Source organism: Triticum dicoccoides, chromosome 3A (genome assembly GCF_002162155.2).
Source record: "Triticum dicoccoides isolate Atlit2015 ecotype Zavitan chromosome 3A, WEW_v2.0, whole genome shotgun sequence".
NCBI lineage: Eukaryota > Viridiplantae > Streptophyta > Magnoliopsida > Poales > Poaceae > Triticum > Triticum dicoccoides.
Window position 1 is genome coordinate 298,563,327 of NC_041384.1, and position 24,790 is coordinate 298,588,116.

Here is a 24,790-nt window from a genome sequence, read left to right on the forward strand (position 1 = left end):
TTTTGTGTTTTGTCTAATTGTAGGTGTATGGGACATTTGTACAATCCACATATGAAGATAAGGGAAAAGGAGAAGTTTAGGTCCTGTTCAAAAAGTCCTCTCACGTCACTTTTGGGCCAAGAGAAGATAGAGTCCAAGTGTCTCACGTTCTGGATTCAGATTCGGACTACACAGACATACCTGACTCCAAATGTCAACAACTTTTTCGTACGAACTCCAAATTGGGTGATTCTTTTTTTGTTGAAAGTAGATTTCGTGCTCTTTCCAACCCAATTGGAATCACCTTCAAATTAGTCCGGAGCATTGAGATATAGGCGAAACAATCTGACGCTGCAGCAGAATCCGAGTCAAACAACAAGTCCAAAGGTGTTGCACCACCTCCACTTGGGCCCATGAGCCTTGTACGACCTAGGGCTAGTTTTAGGCTGCCTTGGGACGTCCTTCCAACTCCTTGGCCGCCACCCCTTGCTCCTATATAAATAGATCCATCTAGTAGCTTTTTCCTTGGGATTTGTTTAGTTAAAAGTTAGCCATTGCAACTTCGTGTACTTCGTTTGTGTCCAACGACCAGACCAAGACCGCTTTTGGATCCCCACTTTTATCAATACTTCATCTATATTCGCAATATTCAGATTGCATTATCATATTCTTGCTTGTTCTTCGATTGCGTGCAGGAATAGACCTTTGTGGTCAGGCTGACCGTGCTTCCGGCATCGTCAGTAACCTCAGGAGGTTGGTTTAGCGATTGCTAAGGCGCAACGTCGTGCACGTTTGTAGTCGGATCGTCAAAGTCGTCTCCACCAAATCGATAGTTATCATCTCATCGAAAGATCGGGACACCCTCGCCTCAATCAAGTGGTATCTGTTTTCAGGTTGCTCGGTGAGAATTTCCGGTTTTTCCTAGATTAGATTTATTTTCTTACCTATTGTCTAAGAAAAAGCCTCAAAAAGGTTAGATCTATTCATCCTTTGTCCAAGCCAATCCGAGCCTTTGCAATTTTCTTTTCATTGCGTACATAGTTGAATTATCGGTTGCATCATCGTGTCAAGTTGCTGGTCTTAGTGTCTAGTTCATTTAGAGTTTCGAGTTCTGTTCACATTAGTCACACCGCCACTGCATCGTTATCCCTTCCGCTGTCCACCACCCATCCACAAATTTCCATCACGTGCTACCTATTCTTCATTGTCACAATCATAGTTGAGGTCGTTCACATCTTCGCTAGATTCAATCTGCATCTTATCTAGTTTGTTTGGAAAGAGGGAGAGAGAAAAAAAAAGAAAAGAAAAGAGAAAAAAAGTAAAAAAAAAGTCAGAGAAAAAAAGAGAAATAAAAAGAAAAAGAAGTGTGAGGAAAAAAAGAGAGAAGAAAAAAAATTCGGATCTATAGACTCAATCTCGTAGTTGAATTCGGATTAGAATCTATTTTGTGCACTGTTTAGTAAAACAGGCATAACTTCCTCATACGACATCCGTTTTGGCTCCGCGGATACTCAAATGAAAGCTAGCGACGAGATGCATCTAAATAGTTTCAGAAGCTTGTTCAATATTTGGCACCTCCAAATCGTCTTCTAAATAGGTGTTTTTCCCTCCAAAGTTCATGAAGATAGCTTATTTCAGTTTTTAGGCCAGTTTTAGAATTTTTTGACTCCTCATATCAACTCGAAATTGAGTGATTCCTTTTGCTTTTGAAAGCTTGAGTCAATACCATTCTTGAAAAATTATCAAAAAAATTGGCACAAACTTTTCCAGAGGAAAGTTGATATATCCTGCTTGGCTGTTGTTTCACATCATTATCTTTATGGCTATTGTGATCTTCACTTATATTTTACTGTCCAGAGCTACTTCTTATCTTTTATTGATGCTAGTTGTGCTACGGCGTGACCTCATTAGTGTTCTAGGCTCGCGTCTCTAGTCCGGTCTAGCCTAGGACTAGCACAGTACCGTCGTTGAGCGTTTTTTCAATATTGCATCTCTGAATTGATTATTGCTAATCTTTTGCTAGCAAATATAGCCAACCCAGCTCCACATATTTCTACACCGTGTATACGTATGTTCCCCTGGCAATCGCTTTACACAATCTTCAGAGTTATTTGACATCGCTGGTTGCCTGTCACCACCTGCCGCATGGTTAGAACTTGTAAGATATTGATATTTGCCTTACTGTGAGCACTTTACAACCACATCCTAGTAGTTTATTGGAACATTATTCTCGAATTTTGTTTCTTGTTTTTACTAATCATGACAGGTTCCGGAGATAGAAGTTCTTGGACGACGGACACATCTTCACCATCACGAGATGTGGGACAACACACACATGCACATGGTCAGGTTATCTCTTCACCGTCATTTGAGGGTAGATTTAATCCTGCTATTTATCTAGCTTGGGAGCTTGAAATAGAACAAGTTTTTACTCACCATGATTTTTCTGAACTTGAGAGAGTACGAGCTACCACTAGAGCATTTACTGGTTTTGCTTCTGTTTGGTGGAGTGTACATTGTAAGAAAAACATTGATAACCAACCCACAACTTGGAAAGTTTTGAAAGCTGTAATGAGACAACAATTTTTTCCTCCTTACTATCATCATGAATTGCTTTCCAAATTGGAACAATTAAAACAAGGCAGTAACACTGTTCATGCTTACTACCAAGAGTTCAAATTTTATATGTATCATTGTGACATGGAAGAATCTGAGGATGATACAATGAATACATTTTTTGGTGGTTTGAACCATGATATCCGTGCAAGATTTCAGTATATTCCTCGTTGCATTACTGGTATGTATGTTTGTGCTTGTACCTTTGAGAGATAGATACATGAGGATGCATTGGGTGATAGCAACTACCATTCCAGTTCATGCTCACCACCGTCGGTTGGTTCCTCCACCGTTGCACCTACTAGAGCAGCCCCACCTTGGATTGTGAGCGCGACATCATCTCAAGAGTATGGTACATTGTCAACGTCCGTACCTACATCAGCTATGTCTTTGCGACAAGGTAACAATAAAGGTATTGATGATATAACTTCACATGAGAATGATGCATGCCTAGTTAACTTGAATGCATCATGTGTTGAGTTACCTGTTGATTTGAGCACACCACCTATTTTAGAGAATCTTGTTACTGTCATGAATGCGTCATGTGATCAAATAACTGAAATACCAACAATTTTGAATGCACCCATTGAATTAACTGTTGATGCAAAATAACCAATATTTAATCATTTTGATATGACCTCTAATTTTGGTGATGATCCTATGTCTGTAACACCCCGGATATGATTTACCCAATTTGTACTCCAACTCTTGCCGTTTCCGGCGTTAAGTTATTTTATTTTCTCGGGTTCAGGTTTTGTCTCCGTGTGTTGTATTCGTTGTCATGCATCTCATATCATGTCATCATCTGCATTGCATTTGCATACGTGTTCATCTCATGCATTCGAGCATTTTCCCTGTTGTCCGTTTTGCATTCCGGCGCTTCGTTCTCCTCCGGTGGTCATTTCTACCTTTCTTTCGTGTGTGGGGATTAAACATTTCCGGATTGGACCGAGACTTGCCAAGCGGCCTTGGGTTACTACCGGTAGACCGCCTGTCAAGTTTCGTACCATTTGGACTTCATTTGATGCTCCAACGGTTAACCGAGGGACCGAAAAGGCCTCGTGTGTGTTGCAGCCCAACACCCCTCCAAGTTGGCCCAAAACCCACCAAAAACCTCTCCATCATCTAGAGCGTCCGATAACGATCGTGTGGCCGAAAACCGCACCTCATTTGGACTCTCCTAGCTCCCTCTATGCCTATAAATAGACCCCCTCCGAAATCCGGATCTCCTTCTCCCCCGAAACCCTAAAAATCATCTCCGCCGCGCCGAACATTGTCCGTACGGCCGGACACGTCCGCGCCCCACCTCCGTGCCAATCCGCGCCTGCCACGTGTCGCCGCCGCTTTCCTCCACCGCCGGCCCGGCGAGCCCGCGGGAGGCCCTCCCCGGCCCGCGGCTCCCCGCGCGCCCCGCGCCCGTCGCCCGGGCCGCCCGGTGCCTCCTCCACACCGCCTTCGACTCCGGCGCCGGCCACCACCTCGTCGCCGGCCGCCGCACTCCTCCGCCCGGGCCCCTCGTCGCCGGCCATCGCCCCAGCCGCCGCGCCGCCGCAAGTCCCCGCCGCCGACGCCGCTTCGCTCCGGCCGGCCTCCTCCAACTCCGGCCTCCTCCTCCCCTCACTCCGGCGAGATCTTCATCTCCGGTGAGGACGAACCGCGTAGATCGCGCTGAACCGGATCCAGATCTAGATCCAAATTTGGATCGGTTGACTTTCTTTGCCCGAAACCCTAATTTTTTTAGCAATGTTCATCGCATCGTAACTCCTCATCCGTAGCTCCGTTTTGGGCATATAGCATATCAAAATGTTCATCTCAGAGAGTACATAATTTCATCTCATTGCATCATTTTCATTTGAGTTCATCTCGATGTCCGAAATTATGTTAGAAGAATGATATTTGAGATATTTGTCAGATCTGTTACTCCAATTAGATATTTGTCATTTTTGCCATGATTAATGTGTGCATGATATGCCCATGAGCTCTACATGTGTTTTGTTATATGTTTTGCCATCTATCCAGAGGTGCAACCCATGTATTTTTGTGATGTGTGTGGTGACTAGCACAAGCTTGCAAAGTGAGGCATTCGCTAATGCTGATTTCATGGACTTAGCATTTTCACTAAGTCCTTGACCTGTTCACCTCATATGGCCATATGTTCATGTTGTTTCCTAGTGATCTGTGCCTCTTTGAGGATGATCAATAAGGATGTTTTGTTAATCTTGTAGTGCTCTATGCATCCATGTCTTTTTTTGCAATTATGGAGCACCCTAGCTCGAGTCAATCGAGCTCTACTTTTGTCATTTCGTGAATCTGGGCAGATTGTCTACTTGTTAGCAATTTTGCCGAGGATGTTGTAGTTTATCCGTGCATGCTATGTTATTTTTCTTGCCATGTCTAGCTTGCATTTTGTGTATTCTTGATGGGTGTATGCTTAGATTGTCATGACATGCTCTGTAGTGAGTGCATCGAGCTCGTAAACATGCCTACTTGATATCTGTTTTCAGCATGCTCCAGTTTTCACTAAGTATGAGAACTGATTATGTTTTTGTCATGTTCACATGCCTGCAAATGTATTTTCTGATCCCTTTTGGCTCAAGGTCACTAAGGGACTTTTGTTAAGCTCTTTTAGTAGCTCCATGCCATGCTTTACTTTGCCATGTTCAGGTCCCGTAGCATATAGTTTTCATGCTCCAAAGAGTGCTATCTGATCTGGAATTCTAGACAAGTGTTAATTTCACTAAGTCTGAGATCTGTTTACCAAATGCATTTTTGCCATGCTTGTTTGAACCTGTTAATGGATGAATTGGCCGTAGCTCAGTGCTAGTCTTTTGTTAAGCTTCATGAGTTGATCCCTGCCATGTATTTTGATGCCATGTTTGAGTGTTGTAGCATGTCCATATTGTTGCATTTAGATGGCTACTTGCTGTAAATCGCAGAACGTGGTCATATTTAAATTGCTTGCCATTTCCAAACCGTAACTCCGATTCCGGCGTTCTTTATATTGTTTTCAAGCGATTTCATCTCATCTTTCCAGTGGCACACTTGGATTTCCAAGTTGAGGCCAGGTTCATGCATTCCTTGTCAAATCTTGCATATGCATCGCATTTTGCATCCTGCATAGCATACCATCTTTGCATCATGTTGTTTGAGTTTGCATGTGGTTGATTGTGTCCTTGTTGCTTGTTTGTCTTGTTTGGGTAGAGCCGGGAGACGAGTTCGCTAATGAGGAGCCCGTTGAGTTTGCTTTCGAGGATCCAGTCAACTCTGACAACTTTGCAGGCAAGATGATCATACCCTCGAAATCACTACTATCTTTGCTTTGCTAGATGCTCGCTCTTTTGCTATGCCTATGCTACGATGCCTACCACTTGCTTATCATGCCTCCTAAATTGCCATGTCAAACCTCTAACCCACCATGTCCTAGCAAACCTTTGATTGGCTATGTTACCGCTTTGCTCAGCCCCTCTTATAGCGTTGCTAGTTGCAGGTGAAGATTGGAGACTGTTCCTTGTTGGAACATTATTTACTTGTTGGGATATCATTATATTGTGATAGAGGCAAAGGTGTCCCGTCTTTCGATGAGATGATGGATATCGCTTTGGTGGCAGTCGACTTTGACGATCCGACTACGAACGTGCGAGGACGTCGCGCCTTAGCAATCGCTAAACCAACTCCGAGAGGTTATTGACCACGCCGGAGCACGATCAACCTGACCACGAGGGTCTGTTTCCTGCGAGCAAACGAAGAACAAGCAAGAAACTGAGATTGCAATCTGGATATTGCGAATATAAGATGAAAGCTTTATTGATCAAGGTGGGGTTCTGTGACGCCTTTGTCTGGTCGTTGAACACAAACGAAGTACGCGAAGTTGCAACTATGGCGAACTTTTAATCTAAACAAAACCCAAAGTCTAAACGATGCCCTAAGGGCTGTATATATGGAGGAAGAGGGGGGGATTTTCCTGGCCCTTTTTGGAGGGGTCCGAAATCAACCCTATCTCTTGTTCCCCACACATACGGACTCTAAAAATAGCCTATACTTATGTATTTCAAAATTACATGGGCCTGGCCCAATAATAAGGTGACGCAGCACCTAAAATAGCCTCGGGACAAAATTTATGAAGTGGCATCTTGTATATTTCGTCCAAGGCTTCATGCACCCATTATAGTGGCTTCAGAGTCCTGAAATCATCACTTGTAACTCCGTTCTTGTTCCCCTTGCGCATGGCATCATCTCCATGCTTGTTCTTGCTCCAATGTTCATCCTTCTCCAAGCTAGGCCCTTCATTTGTAAGCAAAACAAGTGTATCCAATTTAGGCAGCATCATATTCTCATGAACATTAGAATCATTACCAAGAAACGAAAGTACCTGGTAATTTAGTTGGCGTGCACGAGCTCTAGTAATTGGTCCAGTATGTATAGCAGCAGGGGCTGTGGGTGTAACAATTGTATTGATGTCCTCATCATCCTCCCCTTCTTGAAATGAAGTCGTCCTCGACGGAAGTTCATCTTCCTCACCCAAACAAGGCTTCAAATCTGCAATGTTAAAAGTGGGACTAACCCCAAAATCTGCAGGCAGCTCAAGTTTATATGCATTATCATTTATTTTCTCTAACACCTTAAAGGGACCATCAGCACGTGGCATTAACTTTGATTTGCGCAAATCAGGAAATCTATCCTTACGCAAATGTAACCAAACAAGATCTCCAGGTGCAAACACAACATGTTTTCTACCCTTATCTCCAGCAAGTTTATATTTAGCATTCATACGCTCAATGTTTTCCTTAGTTAACTCATGCATTTTTAAAATCAATTCAGCATGTTGTTTAGCATCAAAATTAACCTTCTCCGAAGATGGAAGAGGCAACAAATCAATAGGTGCACGAGGTAGGAAACCATACACAACTTCAAAAGGGCACATCTTAGTAGTAGAATGCAATGAACGATTATAAGCAAATTCAATATGAGGCAAGCATTCCTCCCACATTTTCTTATTATTCTTCAAAACAGCCCTAAGCATAGTAGACAATGTTCTATTGACTACTTCAGTTTGTCCATCAGTTTGGGGGTGACAAGTAGTACTAAAAAGCAGTTTAGTCAACAACTTAGCCCATAAACATCTCCAAAAGTGGCTAAGAAATTTAGTATCACGATCTGAAACAATAGTATTTGGCACACCATGCAAGCGAATAATTTCACGAAAGAACAAATCAGCAACATTAACAACATCATCGTTTTTATGACATGGTATAAAGTGTGCCATTTTCGAGAATCTATCCACGACAACAAATATGATATCCCTCCCCTTCTTTGTTCGAGGTAAACCTAAAACAAAGTCCATAGATATATCCTCCCAAGGAACACTAGGTACAGGCAAAGGCATATATAAACCATGAGGATTGAGTCGTGACTTAGCTTTTTGACATGTAGTGCAGCGAGCAATAAAACGCTCAACATCCCATCTCATCTTTGGCCAAAAGAAATGTGTAGCAAGTACGTCCTCCGTCTTCTTCACGCCAAAGTGTCCCATTAATCCTCCTCCATGCGCCTCCTGCAACAACAAAAGACGAACGGAGCTAGCTGGAATGCATAGCTTGTTAGCACGAAACACAAATCCATCGTTAACAACAAACTTGTTCCACATTCTTCCTTCTTTACAATTCTGCATTACATCTTTAAAATCAGCATCATGCACATATTGATCTTTGATGGTCTCCAAACCAAATATTTTGAAGTCAAGTTGTGAAAGCATAGTATAGCGACGAGACAATGCATCAGTAATAACATTTTCTTTCCCCTTCTTGTGTTTAATAACATAAGGGAAAGTCTCAATGAATTCAACCCATTTAGCATGTCTACGATTCAGTTTAGCTTGACTTTTAATATGTTTCAAAGATTCATGATCAGAATGTATAACAAATTCTTTGGGCCATAAATAATGTTGCCATGTTTCTAAAGTCCGAACAAGAGCATATAATTCTTTATCATAAGTAGAATAATTCAGACTAGGCCCACTCAATTTTGCAGAAAAGTATGCAACAGGTTTGCCATCTTGTAATAACACACCGCCTAATCCAATTCCACTAGCATCACATTCAAGCTCAAAAGTCTTATTAAAATCAGGAAGTTGGAGTAAAGGAGCATGTGTCAACTTATCTTTCAATACCGAGAAGGCTTCTTCCTGTGCGGTACCCCAAAGAAAAGGCACATCTTTCTTTGTAAGCTCATTGAGAGGTGCAGCAATGGTGCTGAAATCTCTCACAAAACGCCTATAGAATCCAGCGAGGCCAAGAAAACTCCTCACTTGTGTGACCGTTTTGGGTTGCGGCCAACTCTCAATAGCTTCAATCTTGGCTTTATCAACTTCAATTCCCTGTGGAGTAACAACATAGCCAAGAAAAGATACTCGGTCGGTGCAAAAGTTGCACTTCCCAAGGTTACCAAACAAACGTGCATCACGTAGAGCAATAAAAACAGCACGTAAATGTTCCAAATGTTCTTCCAAAGATCTGCTATAAATCAATATGTCATCAAAGTAAACTACCACAAATCGTCCAATGAAAGCACGTAAAACTTCGTTCATTAATCTCATGAAAGTACTAGGTGCATTAGTTAACCCAAAAGGCATGACTAACCACTCATATAATCCAAACTTAGTTTTGAATGCTGTTTTCCATTCATCTCCCAATTTCATACGAATTTGATGGTATCCACTACGCAAATCAACTTTGGAGAATATTGTAGAGCCACTCAATTCATCAAGCATATCATCTAGCCTAGGAATAGGATGACGATAACGAATAGTAATATTATTAATGCCTCTACAATCAACACACATACGTGATGTACCATCCTTTTTCGGCACTAGAACAATAGGAACAACACAAGGACTAAGGGATTCACGTATATAACCTTTGTCGAGAAGCTCTTGTACTTGACGCATAATCTTCTTCGTCTCCTCTGGATTGGTATGGTATGGTGCACGGTTTGGCAGTGAAGCACCAGGAATTAAGTCAATCTGATGCTCAATCCCTCGAATAGGCGGTAATCCCGGTGGCACGTCTTGTGGAAAGACGTCAGCGAACTCCTGCAAAATGTTAGTGACAGCAGGAGGCAAAGAGGAAGGCACGTCCTCGAATGAAAATAATGCCTCTTTGCACACAAAAGCATAGCAAACAGATTTGCTGAAATCTAGCTCATCAATATCAGATTTGGTGGCAAATAAACATGCACTTTTCAATTTAATTTCAGAAGCAACACTAGATGGTTTATTATTAGGCTTCATTTGTTGCTCAAATTCTTTTGCCACAATCTGATTTTCACTCTTATTCGTCTCCTGTTTTGCTTTATTAGCTCTATTAATATCATCTTTCAAAATGGAATCAGGAGTCGTAGGAAGCAAAGTAATATTTTTATCCTTATGAACTAGAGTATAGTGATTGTTTCTACCATGGTGTACAGAATTTTTATCAAATTGCCATGGTCTACCAAGTAATAAGGAACATGCTTGCATAGGTACCACATCACAATCAACATAATCAGCATATGTAGAGATACTAAAATGCACACGAACAGTACGTGTTACCTTAACCTTGCCGCTGTTGTTGAACCATTGGATGTAGTAAGGATGTGGATGTGGTCTTGTGGTGAGAGAAAGCTTCTCCACCATCTCCATGCTAGCCAAGTTGTTGCAGCTCCCTCCGTCTATGATGACGCGCACAGAACGTTCCTTCACAACTCCCTTGGTATGGAACAAATTGTGCCTCTGATTTTGCTCAGCTTGTGTGACCTGCACACTCAAAACACGTTGAGCAACTAAACATTCATACCTGTCAGCGTCTTCAGGAGCCATGTATTGCGTCTCATGATCAGAATCATCTCCACCATGTTCTTCACGTGTAATAAGAGCCAAAGTCTCCTCATCATAGTCACTAGCGGACTCATATTGATAGAGGCGAGGGTCCCGATCTTTCGATGAGATGATGGATATCGCTTTGGTGGAAGTCGACTTTGACGATCCGACTACGAACGTGCGAGGACGTCGCCCCTTAGCAATCGCTAAACCAACTCCGAGAGGTTATTGACCACGCCGGAGCACGATCAACCTGACCACGAGGGTCTGTTTCCTGCGAGCAAACGAAGAACAAGCAAGAAACTAAGATTGCAATCTGGATATTGCGAATATAAGATGAAAGCTTTATTGATCAAGGTGGGGTTCTGTGACGCCTTTGTCTGGTCGTTGAACACAAACGAAGTACGCGAAGTTGCAGCTATGGCGAACTTTTAATCTAAACAAAACCCAAAGTCTAAACGATGCCCTAAGGGCTGTATATATGGAGGAAGAGGGGGGAATTTCGTGGCCCTTGGTGGAGGAGTCCGAAATCAACCCTATCTCTTGTTTCCCCACACATACAGACTCTAAAAATAGCCTATACTTATGTATTTCGAAATTACATGGGCCTGGCCCAATAATAAGGTGACGCAGCACCTAAAATAGCCTCGGGACGAAATTTATGAAGTGGCATCTTGTATATTTCGTCCAAGGCTTCATGCACCCATTATGGTGGCTTCAAAGTCCTGAAATCATCACTTGTAACTCCGTTCTTGTTCCCCTTGCGCATGCCATCATCTCCATGCTTGTTCTTGCTCCAATGTTCATCCTTCTCAAAGCTAGGCCCTTCATTTGTAAGCAAAACAAATGTATCCAATTTAGGCAGCATCATATTCTCATGAACATTAGAATCATTACCAAGAAACGAAAGTACCTGGTAATTTAGTTGGCGTGCACGAGCTCTAGTAATTGGTCCAGTATGTATAGCAGCAGGGGCTGTGGGTGTAACAATTGTATTGATGTCCTCATCAACAAGAGTATAGTGATTGTTTCTACCATGGTGTACAGAATTTTTATCAAATTGCCATGGTCTACCAAGTAATAAGGAACATGCTTGCATAGGTACCACATCACAATCAACATAATCAGCATATGTAGAGATACTAAAATGCACACGAACAGTACGTGTTACCTTAACCTTGCCGCTGTTGTTGAACCATTGGATGTAGTAAGGATGTGGATGTGGTCTTGTGGTGAGAGAAAGCTTCTCCACCATCTCCATGCTAGCCAAGTTGTTGCAGCTCCCTTCGTCTATGATGACGCGCACAGAACGTTCCTTCACAACTCCCTTGGTATGGAACAAATTGTGCCTCTGATTTTGCTCAGCTTGTGTGATCTGCACACTCAAAACACGTTGAGCAACTAAACATTCATACCTGTCAGCGTCTTCAGGAGCCATGTATTGCGTCTCATGATCAGAATCATCTCCACCATGTTCTTCACGTGTAATAAGAGCCAAAGTCTCCTCATCATAGTCACTAGCAGACTCATATCCACCATCCGCGGTAGCAATCATCACACGCGGAGATTTGCATTCTCTCGCATAATGACCTCCTCCCTTACAACAACGACAAATAATATCACTTGTGTGCCCTGTTGATGCCATGGAAGAAGAAGAACGCTGTGCAGGCCCCGCAGGTGCGCTCTTGGCAAATAATGGTGGTTGTGCCTGTTTTCTTGTCTCACGGCTGGAGGTGGCACCGGATGGAGGTGCTGGTGCAGTTGAAGTAGAAGATGCACGTGGTGTCCATGATGAAGGTCGGCCTGCAGAAAAGTTAGTTCGCCCCAATGCTTGTCGATCCTGCACTTCACGTTCAGCTTTACAAGCAAGATGGAATAAACGAGTGATATTAGTATACTCCTTATAGTCTAGAATGGTCTGAATCTCTCTATTTAATCCACCCAGAAAACGTGCAAGCATAGCTTCATTCTCCTCAACAATACCACATCTAGTCATGCCAGTTTGTAATTCCTGATAATATTCTTCTACAGAATTTTTCGTGGAGCTGGGAAGGCTTATAATATGGTAGCAAAAAGGGTCAGCAATAATCAATTCAGAGATGCAAAGTTGAATAAACGCTCAACGACGGTACTGTCCTGGTCCTAGGCTAGACTGTGCTAGAGACGTGAGCCTAGAACACCAGCAAAATCACGGCGCGGCACGTAAACAAGGGAAAAGCACACTCTGGATTTTTTTTCTCGCTCTTTTTTTTTGCGCTGTTTTTTTTTTGCGCTGTTTTTTTTTGCGAAAAATCACTATAATAGCGAGTGTCTCAAAACTCTTCCTAGCTCAAACTGACAGGATGGGCACGAAATTTTTTCGACCAATTTTTCTTTTTCGACTGCCCGGACCCAAAAACTGGAAACGGGTCAAAAAAACTTTCTATAATGGCACCTGTCTCAAAACACTCAGAAACACCTAAAAATAGGATAGCCAGAATTTTTTTTGAAAAATGCGTTTTCGAAAAATTTTGGGCCTAAACGGAGCGTGGTTTCCGGACTCGTTTTTTTTCCGAAACCTACTCCGGCAAGGAAACACGAATCGGAATCTAGATGGATCTCGAAAACAAACCTAATATGACAAGAACTCGGATTGGTGGTGGATATATTGTGGTAGATGGCAGCGGTGGTGGTATATGACAGCTGTGGTGGTATATGGATATGGATTCGAAGCGGTGGCGGATAAGCGGTGGTGGTAGATGGCAGGGGTGATGATGATGGTGCGGCGGCGGCGTGACAACTTATGACCAGAACTCGAAACTCTAAAAGACTAGACTCTAAGACCAGCAACTAGACACGACGATGCAACCGCAAATTCAACAAAGCAAAACCCTAAAAAGATTATGCAAAGGCTCAGATTGGTTCGGATATGATGAACTAACCCTAATTTTTTTGTGGCTTTTTCGTGGACTATAGGTATGAAGAACAGACTCGATCTAAACTACGAAAAACTGTAAAATCACACCGAGCAACCTGGAAATCTGATACCACTTGATAGAGGCAAAGTTGTCCCGTCTTTCGATGAGATGATGGATATCGCTTTGGTGGCAGTCGACTTTGATGATCCGACTACGAACGTGCGAGGACGTCGCGCCTTAGCAATCGCTAAACCAACTCCGAGAGGTTATTGACCACGCCGGAGCACGATCAACCTGACCACGAGGGTCTGTTTCCTGCGAGCAAACGAAGAACAAGCAAGAAACTGAGATTGCAATCTGGATATTGCGAATATAAGATGAAAGCTTTATTGATCAAGGTGGGGTTCTGTGACGCCTTTGTCTGGTCGTTGAACACAAACGAAGTACGCGAAGTTGCAGCTATGGCGAACTTTTAATCTAAACAAAACCCAAAGTCTAAACGATGCCCTAAGGGTTGTATATATGGAGGAAGAGGGGGGGGATTTTCGTGGCCCTTGGTGGAGGGGTACGAAATCAACCCTATCTCTTGTTCCCCACACATACGGACTCTAAAAATAGCCTATACTTATGTATTTCAAAATTACATGGGCCTGGCCCAATAATAAGGTGACGCAGCACCTAAAATAGCCTCGGGACGAAATTTATGAAGTGGCATCTTGTATATTTCGTCCAAGGCTTCATGCACCCATTATGGTGGGTTCAAAGTCCTGAAATCATCACTTGTAACTCCGTTCTTGTTCCCCTTGCGCATGGCATCATCTCCATGCTTGTTCTTGCTCCAATGTTCATCCTTCTCCAAGCTAGGCCCTTCATTTGTAAGCAAAACAAATGTATCCAATTTAGGCAGCATCATATTCTCATGAACATTAGAATCATTACCAAGAAACGAAAGTACCTGGTAATTTAGTTGGCGTGCACGAGCTCTAGTAATTGGTCCAGTATGTATAGCAGCAGGGGCTGTGGGTGTAACAATTGTATTGATGTCCTCATCATATTGCCATGTTATCTTAATGCATCTATATACTTGGTAAAGGGTGGAAGGCTCGGCCTCTCGCCTAGTGTTTTGTTCCACTCTTGCCGCCCTAGTTTTCGTCATATCGGTGTTATGTTCCCGGATTTTGCGTTCCTTACGCGGTTGGGTTATAATGGGAACCCCTTGATAGTTCGCCTTGATTAAAGCTTTTCCAGCAATGCCCAACCTTGATAGTTCACCTTGGTTTTATAATGGGAACCCCTTGATAGCCTCTTTTCCCTTGGGTTTCCGGAGCCCGAGGGTCATCTTATTTTAAACCCCCCCGGGCCAGTGCTCCTCTGAGTGTTGGTCCACCTGTCAGCTGCCGGTGGCCACCAGGGGCAACTCTGGGCTGGCCTACCCGTACCTAAGACAATCTGAGTGTGCCCTGAGAACGAGATATGTGCAGCTCCTATTGGGATTTGTCGGCACATTCGGGCGGTGTTGCTGGATTTGTTTTAACCTGTCGAAGTGTCTTGAAGAACCGAGATACGGAGTCTGATCGGAATGTCTCGGGAGGAGGTCTATTCCTTCGTTGACCGTGAGAGCTTGTCATGGTCTAAGTTGGGACTCCCCTGCAGGGGTTTGAACTTTCGAAAGCCGTGCCCACGGTTATGGGCAGATGGGAATTTGTTAATGTCCGATTGTAGATAACTTGAACCTTAACTTAATTAAAATGAATCAACTATGTGAGTTGCCGTGATGGTCTCTTCTCGGCGGAGTCCGGGAAGTGAACACGGTGTTGGAGTAATGCTTGCGCAGGTTGCTCTCTAGATTCTCGCTCGCGCTTTGCCTCCTCTTCTCGCTCTCTTTTGCGAACAGGATAGCCACCATATATGCTAGTCGCTTGCTGCAGCTCCACATTTTTCCCTTGCCTTACCTATTAAGCTTAAATAGTCTTGATCGCGAGGGTGCGAGATTGCTGAGTCCCTGTGGCTCACAAATTACTTCCAAACCAGATGCAGGGCCTGATGATTCCTCTCTAGATGGCGCGCTTGAGCTCAAGTGGGAGTTCGACGAGGACTCTCAATGATACTACGTGTCTTTTCCCTGATGATCAGTAGTGGTGCCCAGTTGGGGTGATCGGGACCGTGTCGCATGTTGAGTTTATCTTTTATTTTGGCGCCGTAGTCAGGCCATGAGTGTTTGAATGTTGTAATGCTATTTATGTACTTGATTGACGTGGTGAGTGTAAGCCAACTATGTATCTCCCCTTTATTATCTATATTACATGGGATGTTGTGAAGATTTCCTAACTTGCGACATTGCTTTCAATGCGGTTATGTCTCTAAGTCGTGCCTCGACACGTGGGAGCTATAGCCGCATCGAGGGCGTTACAATGTCCAATTACTTATTGCATGTTTGCTCATTTAAGCATGTTGCAGCATGTAAATTTGATGCAACTAAGGTTTATTCACCAATGTTGGGATGGTTTAATGATGAACATTGTCAATCTTTTGAAATGAATAAGAGCTTTACTTATATGTGCAAACTGAGTAGCAATATTTTCACGCCTTCTACTTCTTCTGATAATTTTTTGTCTTTAGAATTTATGAACTATGAAAGTTGCTCATGTATACATGTGTCGTATGTGCAAAAATCAAGGGAAGTAAAAATGGATGACATATACATATACAAGATGTACACCTTGTCTCTTTTGTTAGCAACATTTCAGATTAAGCAACGCCGAGGACGGCTTTGTTTTCAAGAAGGGGAGGATGATGAGGACATGACTACATTGGATATGACCAAAAATATTGCATGCATGCATATTTGTGAGGTGATTTCTAGTGCAAACTATTCAGTAATTTATTTATGTTATCCAGAGCAAAAATACTTCGCACACTTTTGTGTTTTGTCTAATTGTAGATGTATGGGACATTTGTACAATCCACATATGAAGGTAAGGGAAAAGGAGAAGTTTAGGTCCTGTTCAAAAAGTCCTCTTACGTCACTTTTGGGCCAAGAGAAGATAGAGTCCAATTCTCTCACGTTCTGTATTCAGATTCGGACTGCACAGACATACCTGACTCCAAACGTCAACAACTTTTTCATACAGACTCCAAATCGGGTGATTCTTTTTTTGTTGGAAAGTAGATTTCTTGATCTTTCCAACCCAATTGGAATCACTTTCAAACCCGTCCGGAGCATTATGATATCGGCGAAACAATCTGACGCGGCAGCAGAATCCGAGTCAAACAACAAGTCCAAAGGTGTTGCACCACCTCCACTTGGGCCCATGAGCCTGGTACGACCTAGGGTTAGTTTTAGGCTGCCTTGGGTCGTCCTTCCAACTACTTGGCCGCCACCCCTTGCTCCTATATAAGTAGATCCATCTAGTAGCTTTTTCCTTGGGATATGTTTAGCTAAAAGTTAGCCATTGCAACTTCATGTACTTCATTTGTGTCTAACGACCAGACCAAGACCACTTTTGGATCCCCACTTTTATCAATACTTCATCTATATTCGCAATATTCAGATTGCATTATCATATTCTTGCTTGTTCTTCGATTGCGTGCAGGAATAGACCTTTGTGGTCAGACTGACCGTGCTTCCGGCATCGTCAGTAACCTCAGGAGATTGGTTTTGCCACAATCTGTTTTTCACTCTTATTTTTCTCCTGTTTTGCTTTATTAGCTCTATTAATATCATCTTCCAAAATGGATTTAGGAGTCATAGGAAGCAAAGTAATCTTTTATCCTAATGAACAAGAGTATACATATTGGTTCTACCATGGTGTACTGAATTTTTATCAAATTGCCATGGTCTACCAAGTAATAAGGAACATGCTTGCATAGGTACCACATCACAATCAACATAATCAGCATATGTAGAGATATTAAAATGCACACGAACAGTACGTGTTACCTTAACCTTGCCGATGTTGTTGAACCATTGGATGTAGTAAGGATGTGGATGTGGTCTTGTGGTGAGAGATAGCTTCTCCACCATCTCCATGCCTGCCAAGTTATTGCAGCTCCCTCCATCTATGATGACGCGAATAGAACATTCCTTCACAACTCCCTTTGTATGGAACAAATTATGTCTCTGATTTTGCTCAGCTTGTGTAACCTGCACACTCAAAACACGTTGAGCAACTAAACATTCATACCTGTCAGCATCTTCAGCAGCCATGTATTGCGTCTCATGATTAGAATCCTCTCCACCGTGTTCTTCATGTGTAATAAGAGCCAAAGTCTCCTCATCATAGTGACTAGCGGACTCATACCCACCATCCTCAGTAGAAATCATCACACGCTGAGATTGGCATTCTCTCGCAAAATGTTCTCTTCCCTTACAACGACGACAAATAATATCACTTGTCTGCCCTGTTGATGCCATGGAAGAAGAAGAGCTCTGCGCAGGTCCGACAGGTGTGCTCTTGGTAGATAGTGGTGGTTGTGCCTGCTTTCTTGTATCATGGCTGGAGGTGGCACCTGATGGAGGTGCTGGTGGAGTGGAAGTAGAGGATGCACGTGGTGTCCATGATAAAGATCAACCTGCAGAAAAGTTAGTTCACGCCAATGCCTGTCGATCCTGCACTTCACGTTCAGCTTTACAAGCAAGATGGAATAAACAAGTGATATTAGTATACTCCTTATACTCTAGAATGGTCCAAATCTCTCTATTCAATCCACCCATAAAACATGGAAGCATAGCTTTATTCTCCTCAACAATACCACATCTAATCATGCGATTTTGTAATTCCTGATAATATTCTTCTACAGAATATTTTCCTTGTCTTAAACGCTGCAATTTTTAAAGTAATTCACATTGATAATATGGTGGAACCCAACGAGTATGCATAGTAGTTTTCAAAGCAGCCCAAGTAGTTGGAATAGGATATAATCTACAATGTTCAAACCACCAAACACATGCAAAGCTAGTGAAAGCACAAACAGCAGCAGGAACACGTCTCTCCTCAGGATATTGTAAACATATAAATCGTTGTTCAGTTTCTAACTCCCAAGTAAGATATATATCAGGAACATATCTACCGTCAAATGGTGAAATATTCAATTTTAGTTTAGTAAGATGGCCATGTACCTCAGGTGGTGGTGCAGCCCTACCGTTGCGATGATATGCATGAGGATGACCTGGTGGTGGTGGTGCTGGTGGTTGCACGTAGTTCTGATTTTGGTCAACCTCATCCTCATAATGGTCCTCCACCTCTGCGGTAGCAGCAGGAGCGGCAGAAGCATCAACAGCGGCACTAGAAGTTTGCCTAGGGTCAATGGGAACGCGCTGTGCTCATCCCACTTGATTTGGAAAGCGGCATTGTTGTTGTTGTTGTTGTTGTTGTTGGAGAGGTGCGTTAGGGGCAGCCAGTGGTGGTGGTGGAAGACGCACGAGCAATTCATTAAACTTGTTATCGAGCTTTGTTTCGAACGTCTTCTCCATGCCATCTATCTTCTCCATGGCCTCGTCAAATCTATTTAGCACATCTTGCACCTGTCCACTCATCATTTGCTGACATTTATCATGCAACTCCTTATTCGTCATGTTCTCCCAGTCAGGCTCGTCGGCTTGTGATCCTGCCATGGTTAGCAGCAATTGAAACACACAAGAATATGATCCTAAAGACTACTAACAAGAGGTGGTGGTGGATGTCACAAATCCGTTAAGCAAATCTCAGATTCTTACCAGTTCTTACCCAGCAGCAGGCGGTGATCAGCAACCGTCATAGTCAAAACTCTCAAAGCTTGGATAGAGCGATTACCAGGGAGAGTCAAATGCACGACGTAGATGTATGTGGAGCTGGGAAGGTTTATAATATGGTAGCAAACAAGGTCAGCAATAATCAATTCAGAGATGCAATGTTGAATAAACGCTCAACGACGGTACTGTGGTGGTCCTAGGCTAGACCGTGCTAGAGACGCGAGCCTAGAACACTATCAAAATCACTGCGCTGCACGTAAACAAGGGAGGAGCACTCTCTGAATTTTTTTTATTTTTTTCACTTTTTTTGCACTTTTTTCCTCTTTTTTTTGCTCCGCAACAATTTTTTTTGAAAAAGTCTACAAATGGTCTAAAAACTACCTAGCCAGAATTTTCCAGACTTAGTTATTTTTTGAGTTTGGAACTATTTTTCTTCTGCGGGTGATAGAGGCTAAGGTGTCCCGATGTTTCGATGAGATGGTGGCTATCGTTTTCTGTGGGAGTCGACCTTGACGATCCGACTACGAACGTGCGAGACGTCGCGCCTTAGCAATCGCTAAACCAACTTCCGAGGGTTATTGACCATGCCGGAGCACGATCAACTTGACCACGAGGGTCTGTTTCCTGCGAGCAAATGAAGAACAAGCAAGAAACTGATATTGCAATCGGGATACTGCGAATATAAGATGAAAGCTTTATTGATCAAGGTGGGGTTCTGTGACGTCTTGGTCTGGTCGTTGGACACGAATGAAGTACGCGAAGTTGCAGCTATGGTGAACTCTTAATCTAAACAAAACCCAAAGTCTAAACGACGCCCTAAGGGCTGTATATATGGAGGAAGAGGGGGGGAATTTCGTGGCCCTTGAGGGTGGGGTCCGAAACCAAACCTAACTCTTGTTTCCCCACACACACGGACTCTAAAAATAGCCTATACTTAAGTATTTCGAAATTACATGGGCCTGGCCCATTAATAAGGTGACGCATCACCTAGAATAGCCTATGGACGAATATTATGAAGTGGTATCTTGTATATTTCGTCCAAGGCTTCATGCACTCCTTATGGCGGCTTCAAAGTCCTGAAATCATCACTTGTAACTCCGTTCTTGATCCCCTTGCGCATGCCATCAACTCCATGCGTGTTCTTGCTCCAATGTTCATCCTTCTCCAAGCTAGGCCCTTCATTTGTAAGCAAAACAAATGTATCCAATTTAGGCAACATCATAATCTCATGAACATTCGAATCATTACCAAGAAACGAAAGTACCTGGTAATTTAATTGGCGTGCGCGAGCTCTAGTAATTGGTCCAGTATATGTAACAGTAGGGGCTGTGGGTGTAACAATGGTATTGATGTCCTCATCAGCGGGTAGCACGGAATCTCAGGAGTCCTACTCTGTCACGACTCGAAGTACCACGTGATCTGGAACTCAAAAACAAAGCAACAAATACTGGACTCGGACTAGGACTGGTAGCAAAGATAAATCTGGTGGAACTCGGACTGTTGGCGGCGATAAATCTGGTGGAACTCGGACTGGTGGTGGTATATGACACAGTTTAACTCATATATTTTTAAGACAGAACATCTGTCGGATCTCGGGTTCTGGCAAAACCCTCAAGGTTCGAACACTGGGGTGCGCGCGCAGATCTCCCCCTAGCGATCCACGTTCTAGCTTCGCTAAGATCTCAAGGGCTAACTCGACGAACTCGCAACACAAAGGACACAAGATTTATACTGGTTCGGGCCACCGTTGTGGTATAATACCCTACTCCAGTGTGGTGGTGGTGCATTGCTTCTTGGGCTAAGGATGAATAGTACAAGGGGAAGAACAACCTCCTGAGGCGAGGTGTTCTTGTGCTTGCTGGGTGTGAGGATGAACTGAATGAGTTCTCGTCCATCCTGCCTACTGTGGTGGCTAATCCTATTTATAGAGGCCCTGGTCCTCTCCCCAAATATTGAGCGGGAAGGGATCCAACAATGGCAAATTTGAAAGGGGGCAGCTAGTATAGCTTATCCTGACAAAAGCAGTCTTCGCCTGCAAAAGGCTCTGGTGGTGATGCCTCCTTAGGCTCCATGGTGACCTCCGTCTTGCCGTCCTGCTGGTCTTGGTCTCGTTGCACTGATATGGAAACCTTTGCTTGACGCCTTAGTACTCCCCGCCTGCGCTTGCTTCCTTAGCATCAAAGAGGAAACAAGGACACTGTGCGCGCTGGCGCCCGCCTGGCGCCCACCAGATCTTGATCGTCATGGCTCGCATCATTGAAACCTCGCGAGGTTTGCCTTGACTTGAACTCTCCGCCCCTCGCAAGCCATCCTGGTGAGGGCGCTCCCGAGGAGGTCATGTGTCGTCCGCCTCGCGAGGGTCTTGAGTGCTGTTGGTGAAGATGGGTTGTACGGGCCCGCTCGCAGAGCCATGCCGTGGGCTGCAGGCAGGCAAGTCCGGGGACCCCCATTGCCAGAACGCCGATAGTAGCCCCCGGGCCCAAGGTGCGCTCAGGCTGGACTTCAAGGCGATGCCAAAGGGCAAGTGCGGAGTGCCATGGGCCCTAATAGCCTGCGGCCTTGGTCGACGCGTGGTAGCTAATTGGACATGGGCGTCTCCGCTTTCCCATGCTACCTTGATACCCACCTGGCTAGGCGGCCACCACGGTCTACATGGTTTCCCTCCCGTTGTTGCCGCGCACTCTCCAATTCTTCCGCTTCCTCGTAGCTCAGTGTAACACCCCGGATGTAACTTTCCCTATCGTGAGCACCCAGTTGCTATTCTTGAAGAGACTGAACGCAAGACTCGTAACAAGTCAATCAAATTTCTCAAATTCAAGTGGTCACACCATTCCGACCATGAAGCTACCTGGGAACGCAAGGATCACCACCGTTTTGAGTACCCGGCGTTCTTTCAGTCCTAGATCTCGGGACGAGATCCTTTCGTAGTGGTGGAGTGTTGTAACACCCCGGATGTAACTTTCCCTATTTGTACTCCAACTCTTGCCGTTTCCGGCGTTAAGTTATATTTATTTCCTCGGGTTCGGGTTTTATCTTCGTGTGTTGTTGTCGTTGTCATGCATCTCATATCATGTCATCATGTGCATTGCATTTCCATACGTGTTCGTCTCATGCATTCGAGCATTTTTCCCGTTGTCCGTTTTGCATTCCGGTGCTTCGTTCTCCTCCTGTGGCCATTTCTAGCTTTCTTTCATGTGTGGGGATTAAACATTTCCGGATTGGACCGAGACTTGCCAAGCGGCCTTGGTTTACTACCGGTAGACCGCCTGTCAAGTTTCGTACCATTTGGACTTCGTTTGATACTCCAACAGTTAACCGAGGGACCGAAAAGGCCTCGTGTGTGTTGCAGCTCAACACCCCTCCAATTTGGCCCAAAACCCACCAAACTCTGCTCCATGTCCTAAAGCGTTCGATCACGATCGCGTGGCCTAAAACCGCACATCATTTGGACTCTCCTAGCTCCCTCTATGCCTATATATAGGTCCTCCCCGAAAATTCCGGATCAAACCCTAACTGATAGAGGCGGGGTGTCCCGTCTTTCGATGAGATGATGGATATCGCTTTGGTGGAAGTCGACTTTGACGATCCGACTACGAACGTGCGAGGACGTCGCGCCTTAGCAATCGCTAAACCAACTCCGAGAGGTTATCGACCACGCCGGAGCACGATCAACCTGACCACGAGGGTCTGTTTCCTGCGAGCAAACGAAGAACAAGCAAGAAACTGAGATTGCAATTTGGATATTGCGAATATAAGATGAAAGCTTTATTGATCAAGGTGGGGTTCTGTGACGCCTTTGTCTGGTCGTTGAACACAAACGAAGTACGCGAAGTTGCAGCTATGGCGAACTTTTAATCTAAACAAAACCCAAAGTCTAAATGGTGCCCTAAGGGCTGTATATATGGAGGAAGAGGGGGGAATTTCGTGGCCCTTGGTGGAGGGGTCCGAAATCAACCCTATCTCTTGTTTCCCCACACATACGGACTCTAAAAATAGCCTATACTTATGTATTTCGAAATTACATGGGCCTGGCCCAATAAAAAGGTGACGCAGCACCTATAATAACCTCAGGACGAAATTTATGAAGTGGCATCTTGTATATTTCGTCCAAGGCTTCATGCGCCCATTATGGTGGCTTCAAAGTCCTGAAATCATCACTTGTAACTCCGTTCTTGTTCCCCTTGCACATGCCATCATCTCCATGCTTGTTCTTGCTCCAATGTTCATCCTTCTCCAAGCTAGGCCCTTTATTTGTAAGCAAAACGAATGTATCCAATTTAGGCAGCATCATATTCTCATGAACATTAGAATCATTACCAAGAAACGAAAGTACCTGGTAATTTAGTTGGCGTGCGCGAGCTCTAGTAATTGGTCTAGTATGTATAGCAGCAGGGGCTGTGGGTGTAACAATGGTATTGATGTCCTCATCATCCTCCCCTTCTTGAAATGAAGTTGTCCTCGACGGAAGTTCATCTTCCTCACCCTAATAAGGCTTCAAATCTGCAATGTTAAAAGTGGGACTAACCCCAAAATCTGCAGGCAGCTCAAGTTTATATGCATTATCATTTATTTTCTCTAACACCTTAAAGGGACCATCAACCCGTGGCATGAGCTTTGATTTGCGCAAATCAGGAAATCTATCCTTACGCAAATGTAACAAAATAAGATCTCCAGGTGCAAACACAACATGTTTTCTACCCTTATCTCCAGCAAGTTTATATTTGGCATTCATACGCTCAGTGTTTTCCTTAGTTAACTCATGCATTTTTAAAATCAATTCAGCACGTTGTTTAGCATCAAAATTAACCTTCTCCGAAGATGGAAGAGGCAACAAATCAATAGGTGCATGAGGTAGGAAACCATACACAACTTCAAAAGGGCACACCTTAGTAGTAGAATGCAATGAACGATTATAAGCAAATTCAATATGAGGCAAGCATTCCTCCCACATTTTCTTATTATTATTCAAAACAGCCCTAAGCATAGTAGACAACGTTCTATTGACTACTTCAGTTTGTCCATCAGTTTGGGGGTGACAAGTAGTACTAAAAAGCAGTTTAGTCCCCAACTTAGCCCATAAAAATCTCCAAAAGTGGCTAAGAAATTTAGTATCACGATCTGAAACAATAGTATTTGGCACACCATGCAAGCGAATAATTTCACGAAAGAACAAATCAGCAACATTAACAGCATCATCGCTTTTATGACATGGTATAAAGTGTGCCATTTTCGAGAATCTATCCACGACAACAAATATGCTATCCCTCCCCTTCTTTGTTCGAGGTAAACCTAAAACAAAGTCCATAGATATATCCTCCCAAGGAACACTAGGTACAGGCAAAGGCATATATAAACCATGAGGATTGAGTCGTGACTTAGCTTTTTGACATGTAGTGCAGCGAGCAATAAAACGCTCAACATCCCGTCTCATCTTTGGCCAAAAGAAATGTGTAGCAAGTACGTCCTCCGTCTTCTTCACGCCAAAGTGTCCCATTAATCCTCCTCCATGCGCCTTGATGAGGACATCAATACAATTGTTACACCCACAGCCCCTGCTGCTATACATACTGGACCAATTACTAGAGCTCGTGCACGCCAACTAAATTACCAGGTACTTTCGTTTCTTGGTAATGATTCTAATGTTCATGAGAATATGATGCTGCCTAAATTGGATACATTTGTTTTGCTTACAAATGAAGGGCCTAGCTTGGAGAA